This window comes from Rhyacophila brunnea, unplaced genomic scaffold (assembly GCF_057557595.1).
Source record: "Rhyacophila brunnea isolate RB1 unplaced genomic scaffold, BYU_Rbru_1.0 scaffold_23, whole genome shotgun sequence".
NCBI classification, from domain to species: Eukaryota; Metazoa; Arthropoda; class Insecta; order Trichoptera; family Rhyacophilidae; genus Rhyacophila; species Rhyacophila brunnea.
In genome coordinates this window covers 28,569,223-28,596,868 of record NW_028232893.1, presented here as the reverse complement: position 1 = coordinate 28,596,868, position 27,646 = coordinate 28,569,223, and positions in this window count along the sequence as shown.

The window sequence follows — 27,646 nt, the reverse complement described above, 5'->3', positions numbered from 1 at the left end:
AAATAAATTAAATCTTGCCTGTACCAACCACACTAGTTTAGGCATGCTATGACTAGGGATTCCAATCCCGGGATCCCGAGCTATTTTCGATACCTATGAATCCCGGGATTGATAAACATAATCCTGCAACTTTCGGGATTGATTTTTTTATCAATTTTATGGAAAATAGAATAAAAACGAAAATATAACAGAAATATACTTAGTTAAATATAAAATAAATAATAATTAATAACAAATAACTACATTAGAAATAAACTGAGTTTGAATGAAGTTTGATTTATACCCATGTGTAAGTTGCCGATTCATTTTATTTTTTCACATGAATTAATAAAAATGAGAAAGATTGGAAAAAAAACAATTCTTCGCACTATTAACAAAGTAATTCCACCATGAACTCATACGTTTTACGGCAGTTTCATATTTGGCTGACTAATTAGATTTATGAAGCGGAAAGGCCATAAATACACCATGATTTGCTTTACTATTTTAAATCTCGCTAACCCATTCATTAAGTCTTTACTATCAGAAACAGCAATCTCATATTAAATTCACATTATTATTTATGTTACAATATTATTTACTCCATTAAACTTATGTATTTCCAAGATTGAACGTATAAAATATTAACAATAGATGTCTTAAATAGTATAAATTATACTAGATTTATTTTTGACCGATTTTATCAATGTTATTTGTAAATATAAAAATTTTATATTAACAATGGAAAAAAATGCCAATCGCGGGACCAGTCCCGGGATCCCGGTATTGTCAAATTGTAATCCCGAAATCCCGGGATCAGAATTTTGGCTCGGGATTGGATTCCCTAGCAATGACCGATCCGATAAAAATATTGCACACTTTTCAGTCATATTTATTTGTTTTCTTTGAATTAAGAATTCTTATTAGAGATGGAGTTAGTTAGATAGTTTTTTAAACATCATTAAACCCTTGTTAAATCAAACCATAAGAAATAAACCATATCTTTTATTCAATGAATAATTCACAAGATTTTGAGAATGTAACATTCCATAATTATATATTGAACATACATAACTTGAAAACACCTCAGATATAATATTATATACACTGGAAAAAATCACATTTGAAAAAACTACGAAACTCGACGGGATTTGAACCCGTATAACCATTGCTGTCGCGCCAATCTGTGCTTAAGGCTATACCTCACCTGAGGCACGGTCTAAAAAGATCGTGGCTAGGCGATGCGCGGATTGCGGGTCGCGGGTGCAAATGACGCATGTCAAACGAAATATAATTTGTCATATAAATCCAACTTGCGTCCATTTAATGTTCAACAGTAACAATAATAATATATACATTGACATGTTTTCTTTTTAAAGTAAATGGGTAACGTTTTTAGTCATCTTTACGCGATTTAAGAATTAATACGCCCGTCGCCATCGCGAAACAAATTGACGTGTTTCCAGCTCGACGTTCTCTCTCCGAATTGCAGCGAGTCCAAAATTTCGTCGCGCCTATAGTTGAAAGTTATTTGCCGTTTCACTGATGTATCACCTTAACCAATTAGGTATGCTACAGACCTCCTATATAATTACGACAATTTAAACTAGTAGGTCATACAAGAAGCATTATTATATAGGTAATTATATATGACGCTCGTATCATAATTGGTTAATGCACATATTGGCGCGACACCAATGGTTGTACGGGTTCAAATCCCGTCGAGTTTTGTATTTTTCTCAAATATGATTTTTTTCTAGTGGGTAATCTGAGGTATTTTTAAGTTATGTAGGTATGTTCAAACCATAAGAGATAAAAAATATGTATCTATTTATAAAACATCTAAAACTACAAAAATTTAATGGCAAAATTTTGGATATTTTATAGATATACCTACAACTTTCTTTTACTATTACCTATCTAATAATAGCTTGTATGCAGGGTTTATTAATTTAAAAAACTTACTACCTAATACTATTTGCATATTGTAAAATTAATTAAATGTAAACACAATATGTTTGTCTGATAAAGTTAATGTGTACTATTTATGTCGGATCTTCATAGCCTACCTCTACCCTTCGCCCGTGATGCCAAGTGCCGACGACTGAATAATTCAAACGGATTTATTTAAAAATACTAAAAATCTCCTAATTATACACAGAACACATTAGTGTAGGACATCAGACTGCCCTTAACCTTAGCGATAGGTAGGGGGGCCGCTTCAAGATGTGGGGACCATGATTGTGATATATTTATATATACCTACAATCAATGAGATTATTAATGGACAACGCACTCAGTACAGTAGCTAGCAAGTAAATTGGCGCATAGCGACATTTGCACAATTTCCATTATGCGATATCACGCATCGGGAATTTATAGCAATATCACCTTTATTGTAATGGCGTGAGAACAGTATTTCCAGTGTCAATGTTCATTTGAGCGAACCCGTTCGAACCGAACCATTCGGCAGACCTGACAAAAAACATCGGGAATTTATAGCAATATCACATTTATTGTAATGGCATTAGAACAGATTATGCCATTCGGCAGACCCGACAAAAAAGTGAGTGTCATTTTTTTCCAGATGATTCGTCCATATTATTAATGTCATTGAGGTCATCAGACTGCCCTTAACCTTAGCGATAGGTAGGGGGCCCGCTTCAGGATGTGGGGGCCATGATTGTGATATATTTATATATACATACAATGGTTTCACCACTCTAGATCAGTGGTTCTCACGTGCGGCCACCAGAGGATTTTGCTGCGGCCACCAGCGCTTTACACTTAACAGAATAAAATCCCAAAAATTGTACTTATTTAAAAAAATTATGAAATTGGTTGAATACACATGACTTGTCTTAAATTTCTTTCCATGCTCAAATGATGACAAATGAAAATTTCATAGGACTACAAACGAGATTAACATAATTTTCAGTATTTAATTTAATAAACTGGGCCAACGTTAAATATGCGTTATAGAAAATGAGTCATGACCAAGTACTTAAAAAACCATTTTAATAATACCACGGTAGAAAAATTTTCGTTGAAGTTATACGTTGACCAAGAACCAAGTCATTTCAAAGAATTAGAAACAATTGCTTTATTAATATTGTGGGTTTTTCCTACTACTGTATACTGTGAAAGATCATTCAGTGTAATGCACTTCATAAAAAACAAATATCGAAGCCAGTTGACAGATGTAAACTTAGACGCAGTCATGCGGCTCGCATTGGAAAAAAGAGTACTTATTGAGGAATGTCCATTTGCATTATTTTTAGATAGATATGTACTAAAATGCTCAAATGTCTTTTATTAAATGGACTTATCTTTGAATATTAAATTGATCTATTTTTTTAGTAAATAAAATTTACTTTTTTTTTAATCGGTTCCATGACAAAACAAAACAGTGACAAGACAGAACATGACAAAACAGAACAACGATAAATATAACTATGACCTTTCAGGAAAAACATAAATTCTGTCACAAATTCTGTCAAAAATAAAATTGTCCCCCACAAAGGGGGGGGGGGCTGACAGGGCTCTAGCCTGGGGGCCCGGGTTCTGGGGAGCCCCCGCGTGGCGCGCCTACATAATAAGTGAGATAAACACACATCACAAATTTGCTCTAATGGTAAAAAATTCGCCACCATTTTAAAATATGAGATTGTGTGATGCGGATTTTGAATACTGTGTCGATATTCAAAAACTTCATAACACAAATGAATTTATTGAAAAATACAAAAAATCGTTAAAGACACACTGAATACCCTTAATTTTACCTGGAATACCATTTGGGAAACGTTTCTGTAGAGCCTAGCGATAGGTTGGGGAGCCCGACAATGATCCTGGCCTAAGAGCCCGCTTCAGGATGTGGGGGCCATGCCTATCTCTATTATGTTGATAGATTTTTAATAGCACAGATTTTCAATACGCCATAATAACTCAAATTATATAGGTACCTAATTTCTGCATTCATCGCTAGAAAGCCTCAAATAATCGGGACTTAACTCGTTGTTGCCGGCAAGCTTAGGATATCTCATCTTAATCAATATAATTTATGTTCAAAATGATTGGGTGACTAGGTACAACGAAATAATGACCTAACCTAAATAGATTACACTAAAATTAATGGTTCATTTTCCCCTGGCTATTCTGTTTTGTCATGTGTTCTGTTTTGTCCGGTTACCGTACACAAGTGTAATTTGGTGCGGCCACCAGACGTTTCCCTAGAACTGTCAATGTCAATTGTGCGGCCACAGTTAAATTTCACGTGAGAACCACTGCTGTAGACGCATACAAGAGTACGCCCTCGAGTGATAATAAAATTGCGCAACGGTCGATTACAATGTTGCTTTGTACCTAAGCAGTCTTCTTTGTAAGCCATAAAAATAATTTATTTTTAGCTTCGCAGTAAATTTCGTCAAAGGAATCAAATAAAAGATAAATGACAACGCTTCGGGATGAGATTGTCCCATGTCATTAACAGATCGTTTGTGAATGGATCTGCTCACCGCCATCTTTAGATTAATAAAGCCTGAGCATAACTTTTTGCACAAGCAACGAGTGGTCCACTTTTCAGCTGTCAAAATCAGATCCCAGATTACTTGACATATTGATTCACCCTTTCTCGTTTCAAATTGAATTATAAAAAATTCTCAAATCAAATATAGGTACTACCAGTGTTATTAATTATACTTAAATAATATACATTCCTGTTATTCGTCAGCTGTCAAAGTCAGACTAGTCATTCACACAAAAACCGGTGGTAATATCGATTTCCAAAAAATATGTAGCAATGATCTATGCATTACATTTGTAGAAGGTGTGTTAATGCTAGTGTATTATTTATCATGTAACTCATCTATCCAAATCAAACCATTCCCTGTGTGAACATGACAGACGCGTCAGTATGAGCACTCTCTAGAATAATGACAGGCAATGACAGGTCATCCATAGATAACAACGGGAGAGGCGGAAAAAGTAGGACCAGTCGTTGTGAATATATTGGCTTTCTACTTGAGTCGGCAATGATCTGCTTCAATGTAGGTAAATACTATCTAAATCTATTTAAAAGGTTAATTATTGTCCTTTCCACTTTCCATGACTAAAATGTAGGAAATACATACTTAGATCATTCAAGCCAGTGACATCCCTAGGAAAACTGCCTAATCCCTATCATTTTTCTTTAAAATTGTCAGGTTTATAATTCAGTGACGTCCCTAGACAAAATACCGCCCCTAGGTAGCACCAAAACGCCACCCCATTTTTTATACTTACAGTATTTTTTATTATCCTTTCATGTCTCCAATATCTAAGAAATGTGCTGTATGTTGTATGGATACATAACTACTAACAAAATATACACATACCACTAAAACATACATAATTAAATTTAGATATAAAAAGCGAATTTACCAGAGTCTGAGGTTCTATTTGGTTGATATATCTGACACATTTGGTTTGTACCATTTAGCAATACACAGATTTATTATTTTCACACCATTTTACTAAACTATTAATTATTGTACAACATGACGTAAAGCAAATAATTTTACCTATTTCTATATATACCAAATGATTCTTCTCGATTTGCCGCCCTTCGAGTAACTGCCGCCCCCAAGCGACGCTTAATCTGCCTACCCCCACGGGACGTTACTGTTATAATTAGTTATGTATGTACCTAAATACCAGTGCCGAAGGGTGTAGGTAGGCTCTTAAGATCCGTCATAAATAGTGCACACTAAACTTTGTCAGTTATACGTATTTGTTTTCATTGAAACAAGACTACAATCATTTACATATTATGGTGTTGGTTAGTTTTTAAAATTCAATTAAACCCTGCGAAAGCCAAGCCATAATAAATAATAATCAGACAATACCTATGTATCTATAAAATATCTAAAGTTATGCAATTAAATAATTTGGGTATATTATAGATAGAATACTATTATTTATCTTTTACAGCTTGGTTTAGGCAGGGCTGATAGAATTTAAGAAAAATAAACAATATAAAAAATATATTGTATTCTTAATCCAACGAAAACAAATATCTAAGTATGAATGAAAAAGTGTGCACAATTTTGTCGTACCTATCGCCCAAAATATACCAAAACTATTATAGTTTGGTTTAGATAGGGTTTAATTGATTTTTAAAAACTTCTTCTTATTGTGCCATCCCCTAGCGGAGGTCGGCCACCATCAAGGCGATCTTATCTTTGTCGTCTGCTACCCGGAACAGTTCAGTGGAGCTGTACTCGTACCAATCACGGAGGTTCTTAAGCCACGAAATGCGGCGCCATCCTCTGCTACGCTTCCCATTGATCTTTCCTTGGATGACAAGTTGGGGAATGCTGTATTTTTGTCCTCTCAAAATGTAGCCGAGGTACTGTAGTGTCCTGGTTTTGATACTACGTACGGTCCTTCCCCATTCGATTGAGAACTTCAACATTTGTCACCCGGTCAGTCCAAGGAATTTTGAGGTGCGTCTATACAGCCACATCTCGAAAGCTTCAAGTCTCCGTGACATCTCTTGGTTTAGCGTCCATAAAACTAACTAACTAGTTTTAAAAACTAACGAACGCTAATTGTAAATTGTCTTAGTTTAATAAAAACAATTACGTATGACTAATATGTTTAAGTAATGTCCACTATTCATTTTTCGCTACCGACTAAACTTTGTCAGTCATATTTATTTGTATTTGCCACTGGTAGACAGCACCTACTCTATTTATTCAGATAATTTAATAATCATCAGAATTTCATTTGCAACATTGGCAACAAGGGCGACATTGGGACATTGGCAACCAATATTAAATCTTACAGCTATTTCTACTAACTATTGAAGATTTGAACAACTTTGTTCAAAAGCCTAGCTAGGCCATAGAAAATAATAAAATCGTAGGTTAGCATACTGCATAAATTATTATATAATACCTATTAGGTATTTTCAAAATGATGTGGTGTTGAAAAATAATATTAATTATTTCAATGGCTATAAATAACAGAGGCAATCCTTATAGTAAAACATTTACCCGCGAGAGACGCGTTGACATATTGACGATTTGTTTATCCTTCGTTGAAATTCGTTGCCATAAACAGAGCGAGCCGGCCATGTTGTTTTTTTCTAACCAGCTTCCTCTTTGGGAGTATTTTTTCAAAGTTAATTTTAATATTAAATGGAATTATATATTATGTTACTAGGGTCCATCTGTTAAGATTGAGAACTTACCTAAATTTGGTGAATTTTATTAACGGTACGACTTCGAAGCCTGGACGTTAAAAGAACGGACCATAAGGAAACTGGAGGCTTTCGAGATTTCGCTGACGTGCGTCCCGTTGGAGTAAGCACGTCATGCGATGAATAGGATCGGTCATGGCCCCCACAAGGGGTGGGCTGACAGGGGTCTAGCCTGGGGGCCCGGGCTCAGGAAGGGCCCGGCGTCACGAGTCGACCAGATAACTGAGATAAACACAGATCACAAATTTGATCAAATAGTAAAGAAAGTCGCCTGCGGTGCTATTTTACGTCAATATTATTAATAATTTAAAATATTTGGTTGTACGATGCAATTTTTAACTGTGTGCCGATACTCGACAATTCCATAATTCAAAGGATTTACATATTAAAAATACAAAAAATCTCTAAAAATACACCTTAATTTTGCCGCGTAAAGCATTTGGAAAACTCTGCTACAGTGTGTCACACTGCCTTTACCCTTAGTGATAGGTAGAGGGGCCCGCCAAACATCATAGCCTGGGGGCCCTCCTCAGGATGTGGGGGCCATGGGGTCGGTACATTATAAAGGGCGGCGAATGAAGGAAGGAATAAACCATTTTTTTTATTCAACGATTAAGACACAAGATTTGAGAATGTAACATTCTATACTTACTTAGGTTTATTGAATATACATACTTACCTAATTTGAAAATACCCCATGCATATTATACCCATTAAAAAAAACTTTTTTTTAATACGATACTCGACGGGACTTGAACCTGTAACCGCTGAATTCGCGCCAGTGTGCTTTCCAAAGTTTTCTAGAACCTACTTATTATCTGATATAAAACGGTAGTCACAGCATCCACTTGATTTTATACAATAATCAGATTTTAACGACATACTAGACATGATATATCTACCGAATGCGACGGTGATATAAAGTGGAAAAGGTCAATTTTAAGATACGTACATAATATTATGTCAATCGATCGCTGAAAGCTATTGAAGCCAGTATCGAAGGGTGGAAGGAGGTTGTTAAGATCAGCCATAAATAGTGCACATTAAACTTAGTTGTTAGTAATGCGTAAGCTTTTATTAAACTAAGACTACAATTTACAGTTGATGTTGGTTAGTTTTATAATTAAATTAAACCCTGCCTAACCAAACCATAATAATTGTAGTATATTTGGGGCGATATGACAAAATTGTGAACACTTTTTCATTCATACTTATTTGTTTTTGTTGGATTAAGAATTTATATTACACATTTTATTAAATTCATTAAGCCCTGACTAACCAAACTATAGTAGATGACAAATATTATTCTATCTATAAAATATCCAAAGTTATGTATGTTAATTGCATAACTTTAGATATTTTATAGATAGACGAGTATTTTTTTTACTATGAAGTATCTATTTTGGCTTGGTCTTGCAGGGTATAATCGAATTTTAAAATCCATCTGCAATTTGTATTCATAATTCAATGAAAACACATAAGTATGACCAGTGACGTCCCGTGGGGGTAGGCAGATTGAGCATCGCTTGGGGGCGGCAGTCACTCGAAGGGTGGCAAATCGTGAAGAATCATTTGGTATAATATATAGAAATAGGCACCTAAACTTAGCAATAACGAAAATATCTTTCCACTAAAAAAATCAGCTCAGTGGTTGGCGACAAAATGTATTAATTGACATAAAAGTTTTAACAGTTGTCAGGTGTATCTTTTCAGTACCTCAGACTCTGGTGATTTGTGTAAGTGTCTAACTTAGTTATATTATATTTAGGCTCTTTTTATATCTAAATTAAATTTTATATGTTTTAGTGGTATTATTTTGTTAGTAATGTATACATACAACACATTTTTTAGATATTGGATGAAAAGTTGGTCATGAAAGTATGGCAAAAATTACTGCATAAAAAATGGGGCGGAATTTTGGCGCTGCCTAGGGGCGGCGTTTTGTCTAGGGACGTCACTGAGTATGACTGAGAAAGTTTAGTATGCACTGTTTATGTTAACAGCTTACCTCCATCCTTCACCACTGGTACCTACCTACATAATGAATCACTGAGGTTTTTTTTAAGCTTCTAATACCCATTTAATGATGCATTTATTTAAACATGTCCTGTAACTTCAAAGCAACAGTGTGACAATTGAAATAACCCGCTGTTAATGCTGGTAGTTGTAAGTAAGTATATAAAAATGTTACCATTAGCACATTATTTTATAAACCGCAGAAAAAACAAAATGAACATGGTTAATGATTTGATTTATATGAAACAAACATTAAAAGTTTAATTTCTTGAATCTAGTATTTTGACTTATTCCACTGTTGGTTTTAGGTAGCGTCGATCAGATGTGTCATCATAACTACTCTTTCATGTTTTTTTTAAGCTTTTAAGAAACATTTAATACCTAATATCCAAAGTACATTTTACTGTTGTTGTACGTAGTGTGGAGTTTATATAACAACATTTATAACCATGGCAAAATAATACTCAATACCGTGACAGGCGTCGATTTTTACGAACCGTCTAAAATGGCGTCGTAAAACGAACCAACGCGGGCAGCGTAAAGGAATTCTGCAATGATTTTTCCATATAACCTCTTTGAAGTTAACATTTTACAATGCTAAAGAGTTATTATTGTATTTTTATGACTCACAGAAGCTTCGGTGACATTTTTTTTTATGCAAATATAGGGTACAGTTTTATTGGGTTTTACTATAGATAGGCATAGAGATTAAACCAGAGCGATGGAGCGGAGCTTGGAGCAAGAGCACGGATCACTGGAGCAATGGGGTTTTACCAGGAGCAGGAGCGGGACCGGAGCACTGAAAATTTGTAGTGCTCCACTGCTCCAGATGTTTTTTTATTATTAAATTTTCGACCTAAAATCCAATGAAAATAATATGATATTTTACAGGTACTTTGCAACACTGTCAAAAGTGATAAATAACCTCACTTTTTGACAGAAGAGGCAAGTAATGAAAGACGATTTGCTGTCGTGATTTTGTTTAATATAATTAATAGATACCTAATGAAAATGACGATTGATTTAAAACTATGTACTGACTTATTACAACGTTTTTCTTAGCTCGTATTCTTATTTGTCCGGTACAAATCTTGCAATCGATTTTTAACTTACTTCCCGACTAGCTAGACATTTGAAACTTTTAGAATATAGGAGAACACGATGTCAATGCATTTTTTATACTTTTAGCCATCTTTAAGTAGAATTGAATTCATTTTAAGTTAATTCTGTTTTGTATGAAAAGTTATTTCGACACCATTATTGGTTGCTAGGATCTGGGGTCCTAGCAACTAAATTATTAATATATACGTGCGTTACTATGGAAATCAATATGAAATTTCAGTATTATTTCTATCAAGTACACATTTTTTTGATCGCTTAAGCTAGTCAAGTTAAGTTTATATGATTCAACAGAAAATTTAAAAACGTTGTAAGTATATAAAAGTTCTTTTTATCTTGTAATTATTTTTATTATTAAATTTTCGTCCTAAAATCCAATGAAAATAATATTAGGTAGGTATATATGATAGGTACTTTGAAACACTGCCAAAAGTGATAAATAACCTCACTTTTTTGACAGAAGCTGATGCCTGGATCCCCATGCTAGAGCCCTGTCAGCACCCCTTGTGGGGGTCATGATTGTGACCGTACCAAAGCTCTATTCGATATAAATTACGTTATACTTACCTACACATTTTTATTTTATGCCATCGGTTTCTGATACATCTCACGATGAACTGTAATACAAACCAACTGCATACGTACAATTTTCCAGACACCCTGGTATAAAAACGAGCTTGCCTTATAACCAGCGCTCGAAATGGAAAAGTTTACGAACCGGGGCGCTCGACAGTTTTCTGAAGATATTTTCATAGTTATCAAATTTTATGGGTATTTCATAAAAATAAGTGTGTTAGATTTTCTATTTTTGGCCTATCTGGTTCAAATGGTCAATTTATTTATTCCACGAGACGGAGCGATAATTTTACCTATTTCACGAACAGGAACGGCGCTCCGGTGCGCTCCTGTCCATTTCGAGCCCTGCTTATAACAGTGGCGGATGGTGGAGGTAGGCTGTTAAGATCCGCCATTGTCAGTGGTACGTATTTGTTTTCATTGAAATAATACTACTAGTGTTGGTTAGTTTTTAAAATTCAATTAAGCCCTGCGACTTTATTAAATCATATATAAATTTGAATATTTAATAGATAGAATAATATTTGTATCTACTGTAGTTTGGTTTAGACAGGGCTTAATGAATTAAAAAAAAAATAACCAACAATATGTGTGATAATATATATTGTTAATCCAACGAAAACAAATAGGTAAGTATGATTGAAAAAGTGTGCACAATTTTGTGCTATGGCCCAAAATATACCAAAACTATTCTGGTTTGGTTGAGGCAGGGTTTAATTGATTCTTAAAAACTAAACAATGTCAGCTGAAAATTGTAGTCTTAGTTCAATAAAAACAAACACGTATGACTAACAAAGTTTAATGCGGACTATTTATGGCGGATCTTAACAGCCTACCTCCACCCTTCGCTACTGTCTTATAATATGTATGATAGAATTGATTGCTTAGTTAAGGGCTTGCGCAGACAGAGCGCGGTCAGGCGGTCTGCGTTCCGCGTTTGGAGTTCGGCGTTCTTTGTACTGTATGGACTTCATACTGTATGGGTACACAGCCGGCGGTCAGACCGCGCCGGTCAATTGGAACGCTAGAGTTCTAGAGTTCTATGCCCGGAATTACAAAGAACGCCGTACCTCCCGTCCAGTCCCGTCATAGGAATTTGAGCAGTCACACAACATAGAGCGAAACCACACGGGGGAGTGAGTACGCAACAGCGGTGCTTTCTCACTTCCACTCGCAGTCGGAATATAGCGGTCTCGCATTATGCAGCGCCTGTGTCACAACAACGTTTGTATACAAATGGAACGCTTATTGTTGACCGCCACCTGTCTGCTGTCCCTGAACGTTAGCGGTCAACGGTCGGTTGAACGCAGAACTCCGACCGCTCTCTGTCTGCGCAAGCCCTAAGTTCTCACTATGACACTTAAACTGGGATTTATTTGTGGTAATTTGTCAATGATTATAAATTGTGCCTATTTGTTACAATGTTTAAAATATAAATTCCTCATGTCGAGTGCCTTAGTGCCGTGATTATGGAATATTACATGGTGGCAAGAATGGCATGTGGTATTCGTCAGGTAAGAGTGGCGTAACTCTAAGTCAGATAAGAGGACATGGGGAAAACGCGGCAAGATAAGAAAAAGTAATGCATCCCATTATTTATTATAATATGACTACGACAGTGCGACCCTCTTGAGTCTTGAGTCTTGAATATTTGAGACAATTTAGTACCTATGGCTTATGGGCCACACACATTTTCGTATCGCTCATTGTTTTAATGCGTTCAGTGGTAGTCAACCTGGTCCTTACGGCCCACTGGTGGGCGTTCCAGCTTTCATGGTGGACGGTAGGGGTTTTAAAAACATTTTCATTATGTTTTCATAAAATTCCCCGTGACACTTTAAATGAAATGTAATTTTATCAGACTTCATGCTTCTATGTATGCAAAGTATAAATAAAAAGATAGATTTAACTACAGTAAGTTGTTTTATAAAAAAATATTCTGCCAAACTTAGCGAAAGTCTGACATAAAGTATTTGGTAAGTAATTATTATTATATGCTTTAACTTGCTGTAACTCTGCTTTATAAATTTTATAAATTAAAGTTACTTCCCTACTTTATAAATCACCATTACTGTGGAACCGGTGGGCGGTTAGAAGATTTTACTACTAACAGAGATACAAAAGTGGGCGGTAGGTATAAAAGGGTTGACTACCTCTGCGTTACACAATTGAACTGAAACAACTTCAAGCAGGGTGTGATTCAGTGTTGCCAAGTCAAAATTTAAAACTTTAGTAGATTTTGATCAAAAAATTCAGTAGATTCTGATGATCTGAAGATATCAGTATATTTTGGCAGTGACGTCCCTAGATAAAATGCCGCCCCTAGCAGCGCTTAATGCCGCCCTATTTTTATACAGTATTTTGATTATTATTTTTTATACATGACCCGAATATTTAATAAATATGTTGTATTGATACATTACTAACAAAATATATACCACTAAATCCAATTTAAATGCCATCTCTACTTCAATAAACAATATTGCGAGTCCACGGTGGCAGATACATTTAAAAATACACCTAACAACTTTCAAAACACGCGAGATAGGTAAGTACCTATCTATAATTCAAAATATAATTCGCACATCTGCACGTGTCATTGCTGGTCATCAAGGACGTGACGTCCAAGGACGACAGAAGTAAACTAGACATCGCGAAACCGACAAAAACAATACAGTCCTGTTAAACCTTTTATGTTAATTCTTAATACATTTTGTTTCCAACCAGTGAGCTGATTTTTTTAATCGAAGGATATTTTCGTTATTAGGTAAGTACTAAGTTTAGGTACCTATTTCTATATAATATTCCAAATGATTTACTTAGATTTGCCGCCATTCGAGTAACTGCCGCCCCCAAGCGACGCTCAATCTGCCTACCCCCACGGAACGTCACTGTATTTTGATAAATACAATATATTAGATATGGTTTTAAAATATGGAGAGAACTCACATTGTGCAGATAACGACTTTCATGCACTTCATAATATGATCGTACCCATGGGCCCCACATCGTGAAGCGGGCCCCAGGCTAGGATCTTTGGAGGACTCCCCTACCTATCGCTAAGGATAAAGGCAGTGTGACGATCTACAGTAGCGTTTTCCAAATGGTGTACCTACGCGGCAAAATTAATGTGTATATTTAGTGTTTTATTGTTTACTTTTAATACATCCCTTTGAATTATGGAGATGTCGAGTATTGATACACAATTAAAAATTGTATCGTACAACCACATAACTTTAAATAATAATATTACTGAAGGAAAATAGCGCCGCAGGCGACTTCTTTTACTATTAAAGCATATTTTTACAACGTTTTTATTAGCTCGTATTCTTATTTGTCCGGTTGTTGTTTGTCCGGTACAAATCTTGCAATCGATTTTTAACTAACTTTCCGACTAGCTAGACATTTGAAACTTTTTATATCAGAACACGATGCCAGTGCATTCTTTTAATACTTTTAGCCAGCTTTAAGTAAAATTGAATTCATTTTCAGTTAATTCTGTTTTGTATGAAAAGTTATTTCGGAAGAAATCCGTAATCCAATCCACTATTATTGGTTGCTAGGAGTCTGGGGTCCTAGCAACTAAATTATTAATATATATGTGCGTTACTATGGAAATCAAAATGACATTTCAGTATTATTTCTATCAAGTACAAATTTTTTGATCGTTTAAGCTAGTCAAGTCAAGTTTATATATATTATATTCAACAGAAAATTTAAAAACGTTGTAGCTATATAAAAAGTTATTTTTATCTTGTAATTATTTTGTGTGTTTATCTCACTTATCTGGTCGCCTAGCCTCGCCGGGCTCCTCCTGAGCCCGGGCCCCCAGGCTAGAGCCCCGTCAGCCTTGTGGGGGCCATACTCGTAACTTTATGAAAAATAACAGTGCCTCTTGTTGTCATAATAGGTATATTAGTACATTGTTATATGTAAAACAATACCTAATAAATAACCTTATTTTATTATAAATAATGATAATGTCAGTGGGTAAAATGGTACTCTTCAGTAGAGTTAAACGCTTTCTTTGTCCATTTGGAGACGTCATACATACAAAGGCGTGCTTGAATCATTTTTCAAGTTTATTATTAATATAATAATCATAAGTTAACTTACAAATATGGAAAAACACAAAACATCAGTAGATATCTTGAATTTCGAAAAAAAAATCAAATACTTACAAGATAAAAAGAACTTTTTATATATAACGTTTTTAAATTTTCTGTTGAATCATATAAACTTGACTTGACTAGCTTAAACGATCAAAAAAATTTGTACTTGATAAAAATAATACCGAAATGTCATTTTGACATTCATATTGATTTCCATAGTAACGCACGTATATATTAATAATTTAGTTGCTAAGACCCAGATCCTAGCAACCAATAAAGGTATCGAAATAACTTTTCATACAAAACAGAATTAACTGAAAATGAATTCAATTCTACTTAAAGATGGCTAAAAGTATTTAAAAAAAAAATGCATTGGTATCGTGTACTGATATTATTCTAAAAGTTTCAAATGTCTAGCTAGTCGGGAAGTTAGTTAAAAGCGATTGCAAGATTTGTACTGGATAAACAACCACCAGACAAATAAGAATACCACTTAATAAAAACTTTCTAATAAAATACAGTATATTGACAAAAAATATCAGTAGATCTATTGAAATTTCAGTAGCCATGGCAACGTTGGCGTGATTTACAATCCAGTATCAAAATTAATAGTAATTTACCTTTTGTTATGTCTCAATCAAGTCTAAAATTGGCATAAAGTCATTTCTTGACAATATGTATAATTTTTTTAAAATTAAATTAGGAAGGTACCGACCTACCTACATCAAAGTATTTATTTTCACAGTGAACACCTATGTCGGTAAAGAATCTTGGAGTTGTGTCAATGTTTTCATTTATTATTACAGCTGCGGGTCTTCATTGGCTAAAACATTACCAATTTACTGACCACCTGATTGCCATTATCAAAAAACATTTTTGTTTTACACTTTATTCTAGCCAGTGATGCTCAAACAGTTGCTTCTATGATAACCACTCGTTAACCTACATAATTATACTGCAGGTACTACATTACTAATTTGTTTTATGCTTATACTCGTCATAGAGACTAGTACCTAGTACATAATAAATTATTATTGATTTTTTATGAGAGGGCGGGGTTAACAAAATCTATCAGGTGCCACTGATTTACACATTCACCCCGCCTAATGCTTATATAATCTGCTTCGAAGACTTTATTTTATAGCGCCTGTACACATGCATGGAATTACTGTCGGCAATTGTGCTTATTTAAAACTGTCATGACAATAACTGTTTACACGTAAAAGTACTGACTGTCTCTCCAAGCTCATTCTTCAAGAGTAAGCGAGACGCGAGGTTGTCATTTTATACTACCTACTATCTGACAGATCGTATTAAAATTCGGTTAAGCTCAAAATGAGTAGTTCGTTTTTTTACCGGCATGTTCGCCCCTATCGCTCTACTACGCAGATCGAAAACAACCTTACTGTCACATTGGAAATTTGGAACCTACCAATCTTGTTTGATTTATGCACGCAATCTTGTCAACTGCAGGATAATACATGTTTCCCCATACATTTTCTTACTGAGCACAATACATCCATCCACGTGTAAACGGGGTATAAGTGTATGCGGATTTTTTCCCCGCATGAATTCGTCTTTTTCAACAATTGTGCCCTGTGCTTTTCGTGCCACGAAATATCTAAAGGGTTCTCCCATAGAGGTATTAAATTAAAAGAGGGGTGAGAAATCGGCTTTCTCATACAGCTGAATGAAGCAGGCCAACAATAGCCGACAACTTACAAGAAATAGCGACGCGATAAAAAAAATCAGGGCATCACAGAGGATTTACTTTGGTCATTATAACGTACCCATGTAATATAATGTTAACGTTCAAATTTTGCCACAAATTGATTACCAGCCCGCCCCACCATACTTTTTCACCATACTAGCCTACTTCACCATACTTTCATATAACTTGCCGCCCCTAGGGTTCTCCCAATCAAACATGTTGGGAATCACAGTCTGGGTCGCAGTCATAAGTGAAGTATTTCCACAGAGTGGAATAAGAGTGCCCAGGAATTGTGGGATAGCCGGTCATCGGTGACAGACACACTGCCGTAAGGAAGCGAGGGTCGTTAGTGCTGTCAACACTGCATGCGGTCGGCGGCCATTTCCAATTTTCATTTCCACGGTCGCGCTAACACCATCTAGCGCAGAGGTTCTAAACATTATTACTGTCGCGGGCGCATTTGACATTTAAGATAATAAATAGCTGGCGACCGCCGGCTTTCTAAAGAAACAAGATTTTTATTTCTCTGAGTAGGTATTACGTGCTAGTAATTAATAAATCAATTGATGCCTACCTTGATTTATTATACAAAAACCGATAGCCAACATCATGGCCCCCACATCTTGAAGCGGGGTCCCAGGCCAGGATCATTGGCGGACCCTCTACCTATCGCTAAGTTTAAAGGCAGTCTGATGCTCTGCCATGGCGTTTTCTAAATGGTTTTCGAGGTCAAATAAAATTCAGTGCAGATTTTTTAACACAACAACATGTACATGTTCAAACACGCGCGTTAACATGATCTTACTCCCTACTTAATTTATCGCTTGTCAATTTATGGCTACGGCCGTATGTTGTAGCTTAGTCACTGGGAAATGCCAATAGAAATGGCGTATTTCAAAAAAAATACTACCTTATTCTTAGGTCAATAATTATAATAATGCAAACATTATTCGTAGAATGTTTATCACATTTGAATGGTCAAAGACATAGCTTATAATCAGAATCCTTAGAATTATCTTCAAATGTGGTAATCGTGCCCATTTTTTGAATAATAAAATGCCTAATTCTTGTCAAATTTGGGATCACAGAGATTATAAATATATTTTTTTATCTTAAATATTTCACTATGTAATGTTAACATTAATTTTACTAATGGTTTTATAAATGCGTTTAAAAAATAATAAATGTAAGAAATCTTAACACCACTGCACACGGATGTACTGAAATATGACTATATTCTAAAACATTAGGTCGAGAGACTTAAAAGAATACTATTTTATCTAATAAAAATACTTTATGCAGTCATCAAATGTTTAAAATAAATATAAAGGATAGTAAGGCTTCAAAATTATATAAAAATAGATTATACATATATATTTATATAATAGTGCACATTAAACTATGTCAGTCGAACGTATTTGTTTTCATTGCACTAAGACTACAATATGCATAATATAGTGTTTGTTAGTTTTTAAAATTTAATTAAACCCTGCCTAATTCAAGCCATAGTAGATAATACACAAAAATATTCGTTTAGTTTATAAAATATCTAAAATTATGCCCATACATAAATTTAGATATTTTATAAGTAGACGAATATTTCTTATCGATTGTGGTTTGGTTTAGGCAGAGCTTAATGAATTTAAAAAAAAAACTAACCAACACTTTCTGCAATATGTATTCTTAATTCAACGAAAACAAGTAAGCATGACTGAAAAAGTTGTAAAGCAGGGTTTAATTGAATTTTAAAAACTAACCAGCACCATCTACAAATTGTATTCTTAATTCAATAAAAACAAATGAGTATTACTGACAAAGTTTATTGTGCACTACTTATGTTGAATCTTAACAGCCTACTTCCACCCTTCGCCACTGCCATCATTGCTGGAGCACCACCTCAGTATGAATAATTATATCTGATATTAAAATAACCCCGCAGGCACACGGTTTAGAACCTCTGATCTAGCGTCTAGTCTCAAAAGTAAGCTATCTTATATACAGCTTTTCCGGAAGTTTGATAATACATTTTAAAAAAACAGCGCGTCACTTATGACTTGTGTATCAATCAAGTTTAAATAAATCAACAACTGTAGTGTGTACCTACAGTTCAGTAGTGGGACTTTAAATTTTGCCCTTAACCAAAAAACTCCCCACCCTATTATAGGTAACTACATAACAATTAAAACTAAAATACGGATTGTTTTATTAATTGTCAAACACAACAATAAATAAGTCATCTGTAAATTTTCAAAATGACAAGTATATTCTGTAGGTTTAGTGGTTTGGGCATGGCCCCCACAAGGGGGGGCTGACAGAGCTCTAGCCTGGGGGGCCTTGCTCATGGGGGGGCCGGCATAGCGAGTCGACCAAATAAGTGAGATAAACACACATCACAAATTTGGCCTAATACAGTTAAAAAAGTCGCCTGCTGCGGTATTTTCCTTTGTTAATGGTTATATTTTAAAATATATGGTTGTGCGATGTAATTTTTAATTGTGTCATTACGTGATAACTTCATAATTCAAGTGGATGTAAGTATTAAAAAATACACTAAAAGGTACCCTTAATTTTACAGTGAACGCCATTTGGAAAATGCTACTGTGGAGCGTCACACTGCCGGTATCCTTAGCGATAGGTAGGGGGACCCGACAAAGATCCTAGCCTTGGGGCCCGCTTCAGGATGTGGACGCCATGGGTTTGGGGGGTTCATTTTTTGTTACGGTACTAAAAATTCTCTATAACTCCTTAGTTAGAAGCAGACTTGAGAGTGGGTCTATCGTTTGGGCCCCGCATCAGTTGAAGTACGGCCTTATGGTGGAGAGAGTCCAAAAGAAATTTTTAAAACTCCTTTACTTTCGGCTGTATGGATATTATCCGTGGCTCTATCCGACTGATTTTCTCTTAGGGATGCTTACATACTGTAGCTTAAAATTTAGAAGGGATCTTTATTTAGCTACATAGATATTTTTTCATATTTTATACGCGGCGTAAATGTGAACTCTGCCATTCTTGGTGGTGTTGGCTTGTGTGTCTCTAATAATTACCTTAGGAATTGAGGGCATCCGTTGTTTGTTCTCCCACGGTGCAGAACTAACCAGCCATTAGTAATGCCAATTGGGAGGGCAGTAACCATGTTTAATATTGAAATCGCTTCGGATACTGATATATTCCACTTCATGAGGTGAATTTAGGTGGACGTTGTTTTATAAGTTTTTAAGATAGGGTCTATCAAAGGTCACTCTGTGTGCTTCCATCTACTTTTATTTTGTTACTTATTTTATTTATTTTCTTATTTTATTAGGTAGGGTAAGGTTGCTATGATTGGACCACTTAACTTTGTGATGGTGTAACTCATCAAATATTATTGATAAAATAAAACAAATTGTTCATTTCAATGTATTATTTACTTTATTATGTATACATTTAGCATCAATCCAATAAAATTAACCATTTTCGAGATTTAACAGGAAAACCAAATTTTTGTTTGTTGCCGTCTTTGGACCACATACTCCTTGATTGGACCACTAAGTTTCCATCATTGGACTTTGAAAAAATAATAATAATTTACACACGTGGTCCAATCAAGGTGCTTTGTAATAATATTTTATAAAAATGAACCAAAAGCATTCTCCGATTCTTCATGGGCTATCACAAATTCATAGTCAGCAAATACATCTTTATTCAGAGGATAAATGCATGTCTTCAGAAAGCCATTTGCAGCCGTACCGACAGAAGCAGCCTAGAATAGGCTTTTCCAAAGAGCATAGATACTTGAAATGTCGTCACACATCTCCCAGGGTTTTGACGAAGCCATTTTTCGGTTTCATCTATGTAATAACTACTCAGCGGCTTAAAAAATGACACATCAGTTTGTGGAATGTATGTGCTGGAAGTCAAAGCATTACTATACCATGTCTCTTTGCATATCTATTGCATCCACGTTTTTGGTGTGGCTTGTGTGACCGTCCAGTATAAGCAAAACTTTTTTTCTGGATATGGTTTTACATTCTTCACAAAATGTTGCATCCATAGAAAAAATATTTCTTTATTAATATGGCCACTGTCTGGGTTGAAAGTAAATATTGAACCAGGTGGTGCTCCATCTTTCAATTCATCTTTTGTTCTCTTCCGTTTAAATATGATAAGCGGGGGAACGAATAGGCTAGCAGCATTGGCACAACATACAGCTATGGTCGTTGTGCCACGTTCTCTACTAGTGATTGCTTCAACTTGGTGCTTACCCTTCAATGCCAAAAATTTTCTAGGTTTTCTCTGCAAGCTGGAGAGACCCGTTTCATTAATGTTGAATACACGCCGAGCATCGTTAATGTCATGCATATCCATAGATGTCTGAAGTTTATCAAAAAAATCTTTAATTGTAGCTCGATTAAATCCGGTAGCTCTGTTGAATGAAGTAGCTCTCGGTTGTCGTAGGCTCAAGTTTGGACGCCGCTTCATAAACCCGTAATACCATTTCTTTCCTGCAATTTGCTTTTCTTTATTAAATCTATTCTTTATATTATTTTGCGCAGCAAATTGAAATGCCAATCGCCTGACATCTACTGGAGTGATACCATACAAAGAACTTTCAAGCTCGAGAATGTGTTCGCAAAGCTCTGTCTCTAATAATTCTAATGGTAGATCACCTTCGGAACCAACCATCTGAATTTTTTTTTTGGCTTTTTGATTGCTTCCATCTAGTCTTCGTTTCAGTGTCGCTTTTGGAACTCCAAACATTCGACTTGCCTTGTTCAAACCTACTTCTTTTTTCCTTAATGCCTGTAATGCCAATGACATGCTGGGCTCATTCCAGGTATAGTATTACCTCTCTTCGCCATTATGGAATGCAAAAAGAATATAATGTGAAAAATGTTATAAAATCGTTCCCATGATTGGACCGGTCCAATGGTAGAGGTTATCCACGGTCCAATGATAGCAACTACGGGTGCTGTCACAAAAACAAGTTTCACAAAAAACCAAAGTATTAGCGTAACAACTACTATCATAGTTGCAAATAGTAATAAATTACCTAACATAATTGATGTAAGTACAACCAAATATAGTAAATAGAATCATACTTACATTCGTTTTAGTTTACTTGATTGTTATATTTTATGCACGATGAATACACCAACGAACGTGACTCATTTACCACATCCAAGATGAGACTGAAACAAGAGAGGCACAGAAGAGGCATGGAAAGCTTGCTTTGTGAGGTCACTGATGGTTTCTAACGTCTTTTATTTCTTATATACCTACGTGGTCCAATGAAAGCACTGGTCCAATGATCGCAACCTTCCCCTACTTATTCGCTGTATTTTTATTTTTAAAAATTATTAACACTTATTTTATGTCATGTCATGAAAGCTTTGAATTTATAATTTGTTATGTTCATTATTATGTAAAATAAATAAATTTGATTTGATTTTGAAAAAAATAAATATATTTAGGTACTTACATATTTTTAAAATTATTTTTAAGACAGCGGGATAGGGTGGGGTTCCACATTTACTCCTCCTTCTACTCATAGCATCTCGCAGCTTCAACGGCGAATCCCCCCGTACCTTACCGGATAGATTCCTCATAACCAGGCACCTCGATTTTTTTAGTCAAGCTATGAACACATGGTATGCAGCTATAACCACGGGTGCTCATCTATGAGTTAGTTATTCATTAGTGTCCGTTTGTATCGTCCGCACTGTCTTGTCTTTTATCATAATTTTAAAGCAAACATTCGATTATTTTTGAGACGGTTTCGCCAATTCATGAGTGCCGGTCTTCCATTGACACAGAGAGGTGTCAACCTAATGAGACGACTACTAGCTAGGTGACTTAGGTATGTGGTGGTGTGTCGCGCTGACAGGTTTAGGAGCATCCTTGTGAAAAATTGTACCTGCGATAAATCGCATATTACAATATTATGAACTTATGCAATGCAACAATAGTAATGATTGAATTGAATGATGATATGAAGATGTCGATACTATCCAATGAAGCGACTGCATCGTCTGCTAATTGAAAACCACCACTGCTCTCTAATATTTTACAATATTTTTATTAGCTCGTATTCTTATTTGTCCGGTGGTTGTTGATACAGTACAAATCTTGCAATCGATTTTTAAGGGCTTGCGCAGACAGAGAGCGGTCGGAGTTCTGCGTTCAACCGACCGTTGACCGCTAGCGTTCAGGGACAGCAGACAGGTGGCGGTCAACAATAAGCGTTCCATTTGTTTACAAACGTTGTATTGACACAAGCGCTGCATAATGCGAGACCGCTATATTCCGACTGCGAGTGGAAGTGAGAAAGCACCGCTGTTGCGTACTCACTCCCCCGTGTGGTTTCGCTCTATGTTGTGTGACTGCTCAAATTCCTATGACGGGACTGGACGGGAGGTACGGCGTTCTTTGTAATTCCGGGAATAGAACTCTAGAACGCTAGCGTTCCAATTGGCCGGCGCGGTCTGACCGCCGGCTGTGTACCCATACAGTATGAAGTCCATACAGTACAAAGAACGCTGAACTCCGAACGCGGAACGCAGACCGCCTGACCGCTCTCTGTCTGCGCAAGCCCTAACTAACTTCCTGACTAGCTAGACATTTGAAACTTTTAGAATATATCAGAACACGATGCCAATGCCTTCTTTTAACACTTTTAGCCATCTTTAAGGAGAATTGAATTCATTTTCAGTTAATTCTGTTTTGTATGAAAAGTTATATCGGAAGAAATCCGTAATCCAATCCACTATTATTGGTTGCTAAGTGGGTGGTCCTGGAAACTAAATATTTAATAAATACGTGCGTTACTATGGAAATCAAAATGACATTTCAGTATTCTATATTTGTTTCTTTTTTATTTACTTCATATCAAGTACAAGTTTGAGCATATTGAGCATAATAATTCAACAGAAAATTTAAAAACGTTGTACTTATATAAAAAGTTCTTTTTATCTTGTAATTATTTTTGTATTCGTTCCTTCATTCGACGCCCTTTAGAATGTGCCGCCTCTGTACAACGCATTACCTGCCTATCCCCACTGGACGTCACTGAATAAAATGGTTAAAAATGCGGACAAGGTAAAGACAGAATAAAACAGGTAGGTAGGTAAGTAAATTAGAAATTATATCGTATAAGTATATTTATTATAAAATTTTGAATGATTCAAAAGAAGGTTAGCAAGTAGGTGCTCATAAGAATCAAGTCGTATGTACCTACCAGTGGCGAAGGGTGGAGGTAGGCTGTTAAGATTCGACATAAATAGTGCGCAATAAACTTTGTTACTCACTCATAGTTACTTATTTGTTTCATTGAACTTGGAGCGCTCAATAACTTTCCGAAAATATTAACATAGTTATCAATTTTATAAAAAAAACAATGTTTGATTTTTTTGTTATATGACCTATCTAGCTCAGATGGTAAAATATTTTTTTTCACGAGACGGACCGATAATTTTTGGAGATTCATGCAGTGACGTCCCGTGGGGGTAGGCAGATTGAGCGTCGCTTGGGGGCGGCAGTTACTCGAAGGGCGGCAAATCGAGAAGAATTATTAGCTATATATATAAATAGGTACATAAACTTAGTAATAACGGAAATATCTTTATATTAAAAAAATCAGCTCACTGGTTGGAAACAAAATGACGTATTAAATAACATAAAAGGTATAACAGGACTGTATTTTTTTGTCGGGTTTGCGATGTCTAGTTTACTTAGTAGTCTAGGTATAGGTAGGTACATACTTACACAATTAATCTATCCATATATTTTTGCCAGGCAGAGTTTTGAAAGTTGTCAGGTGTACCTATATTTAAATGTATCTGAAAACCTGGACTTGCAATTTTGTCTATTGAGGTAGAGATGGCATTTAAATTAGATTTAGTGGTATATATTTTATTTTGTTAGTAATGTATCCATACAGCACATTTCTCGAATATTGGAGTCATGAAAGAATGATAAAAAATGCTGTATAAAAAATGGGGCGGCATTTTGGCGCTGCCTATGGGCGGCATTATGTCTAGGGACGTCACTGGATTCATGAACCGGTAAGACGCTCCGGTGCGCTCCGGTCATTTCGAGCTCTGACTAAAAATACAATTGGAGATGGTGCTGGGTTAGTTTTTAAAATTCAATTAAACCCTGTCTAAATCAAACCCTAAATTAAATTACACCCACGATGGCCGCGCGGCGTAAGCGTTGGCCTATTTCGTCGTGGGTCCCAGGTTCAAATCCTGGATCTGGCAAGTACACATATTGTTTTTCAATTTGTGTGCGAGTCAGAGTATGGACCTAATAGGTTGAGCAAGTGGCTGACATCCATTTCTCGTAAAACAAAAAATTCTAGTTATATATTTTGTTTTTGTTGAATTAAGAATACCAACTATGGCACAAGTCGGTCTAAGGGAAACCAGGTGGGAATCGCGTTAATTTTCATATGCGATTTTCGAAAAATTCATGAATTCAACCTAATCGAACCTCGTTAATCGAAAATCGTTTTTTTTAAACGGTACATGTTCAAATACGCGCGTTAACATGATCTCCCTACTTCATTTATCGTTTGTCAATTTATGGCTACGGCCGTTATGTTGTAGCTTAACCACTGGGAAATGCCAATAGAAATGGCGTATTTCAAAAAAATACTACCTTATTCTTAGGCCAATCATTATTCGAAGGATGTTTTATCACATTTAAATGGTCAAAGACATAGCTTATAATAAGTATCTTTAGAATTAACTTCAAATGTGGTAATCGTGCCCATTTTTTGAATAATAAAATGCCCAATTCTTGTCAAATTTGGGATCACATAGATTATAAAATATAATTTTTCATCGTAAATATTTCACTATAAAATGTTAACATTAATTTTACTAATGGTTTTGTAAATGCGTTTAAAAATAATAAAACTAAAAAATCTTAACACTACTGCACATGGATGTACTGAAATATGATTATATTCTAAAACATTAGATCAAGAGGTTTAAAAGAATACTATTTTATGTAATAAAAATACTTTATGCAGTCATCAACTGTTTAAAATAAATATAAAGGATAGTAAGGCTTCAAAATTCTATAAATAGATTATCTACAACGTTTAAGGAATGTCCAGGGTTATGCTCTGAATATACTATAAAATCTCCATTTTGTATAATTTGTTGATATTTTGATTTGTTGATATTTTTTTTGATCCAGTATATCGGCTATTTTCAAAATTTGTTTGCCGCTGGCTTCCCTTAAACCGACAAGAACCCAAAATATTATCGATGGTGTTGGTTAGGACTTGTCCGGATTGAAGAGGACGTCTGGAAACTCTTGGTATAACATCAACATCTTACCGTATTGCTTTTCTACGACGCTTCGTTTCAATGCGAACGCGACTTTATGCGGACGCCAGCTCCGCCACTTCTCCATCGAATATACCGAACGACGTCACAGAATTTAAAAAAAACAGTGCTGCAGCCATAAACAAACCACGTTTGTTGGACGACGTTCCACGTTGGATGGTTCTCCGTTTTACGTCTCGCGTCTGCAATTTGGTTTAGCGATGACAGAAATATGTTTTTCACGCCGACGCGTCGCTAGCGCCGCATTTTGTTTCCTTTGAATATACTTTTAATAGGTGTCAGATGAAGGCGGGTCGTTCACCCGGCAAATTGGGCCCTAGTTATAGAAGTGCTTATAAACATAAATTCAATTAAAAATATCGTAAAATAAAAGCAGGGATCACTACATAAAACAAGTATGCAGGGCCGACCTGCGGTTAGCGCGATATCGCGGGCCGCTAAAATTAACGGGCGCTAAATTAAAATCATCATCATCTATAGGGAACTCAGAAATAGAGGAAACAGAAATATCTAACGAGTAAGGAGAAGCAGGCAACCGATCTCCAGTAAGGAAGAATGCGGGATTTTAAACACGTGTCAAGAATACGTTATACGTTAAATCATGGCCCCCACAAGGGGGGGGGGGGAGTGACAGGCCTCTAGCCTGGGGGCCCGGGCTCAGGAAGGGCCCGGCATGTCAAGTCGACCAGATAAGTGAGATAAACACACATCACAAATTTGCTTTAATAGCAAAAGAAAGTCGCCGGCAGCGCTATTTTCCTTCGATAATGTTATTTATTATTTAAAATAATGTGGTTGTACTATACAATTTTTAATTAGGTATCGATACTCGACAACTCCATAATAAAAATAGATGTCTTAAAATATACAAAAAACAGTAATTTTACACATTAATTTTACAGCGTAGAATGTAAATAGACAATTTGGAAAACACTGCTGTAGAGCGTCACACTGCCTTTATCCTTAGCGATAGGTAGAGGGCCCGCCAAAGATCCTAGCCTGGGGGCCCGGTTCAGGATGTGGGCCCCATGGTTGTCTTTATTCAGTGTTGTGTACAATATAGGTACAATAATAGGTAGGTAATATGGCTGTAAAGTGAATACTTATAATATACAGTATATTTAGATCTTTATCATCATCATCAACTGGGGTCATTCCACTGCTGGATTAATGCCTCCCCTCCCCTAGCTCACTCCATTCTCCTCGGTCCCCACTGTTCTGTTTTGTCATGGAACCGAATGAACAGTGACAAAACAGAAAATGACAACACAGAACATGACAAAAAAGAACATGACAAAACAGAACATGACAAAACAAAACAGTGACAAAACAGAACAACGATAAATATAACTATGACCTTTCAGGAAAAATGTAAATTTAATATTGAAATTGTTCTATCTCTATTATGTTGATAGATTTTTAATAGCACAGTTTTTCAATACGCCATAATAAATCAAATTATATACCTAATTTCTGCATTCGTAATCGCTAGAAAGCCTCAAATAAACCGGACTTAACTCGGTGTTGCCGGCTAGCTTAGGATATCTCATCTTAATCA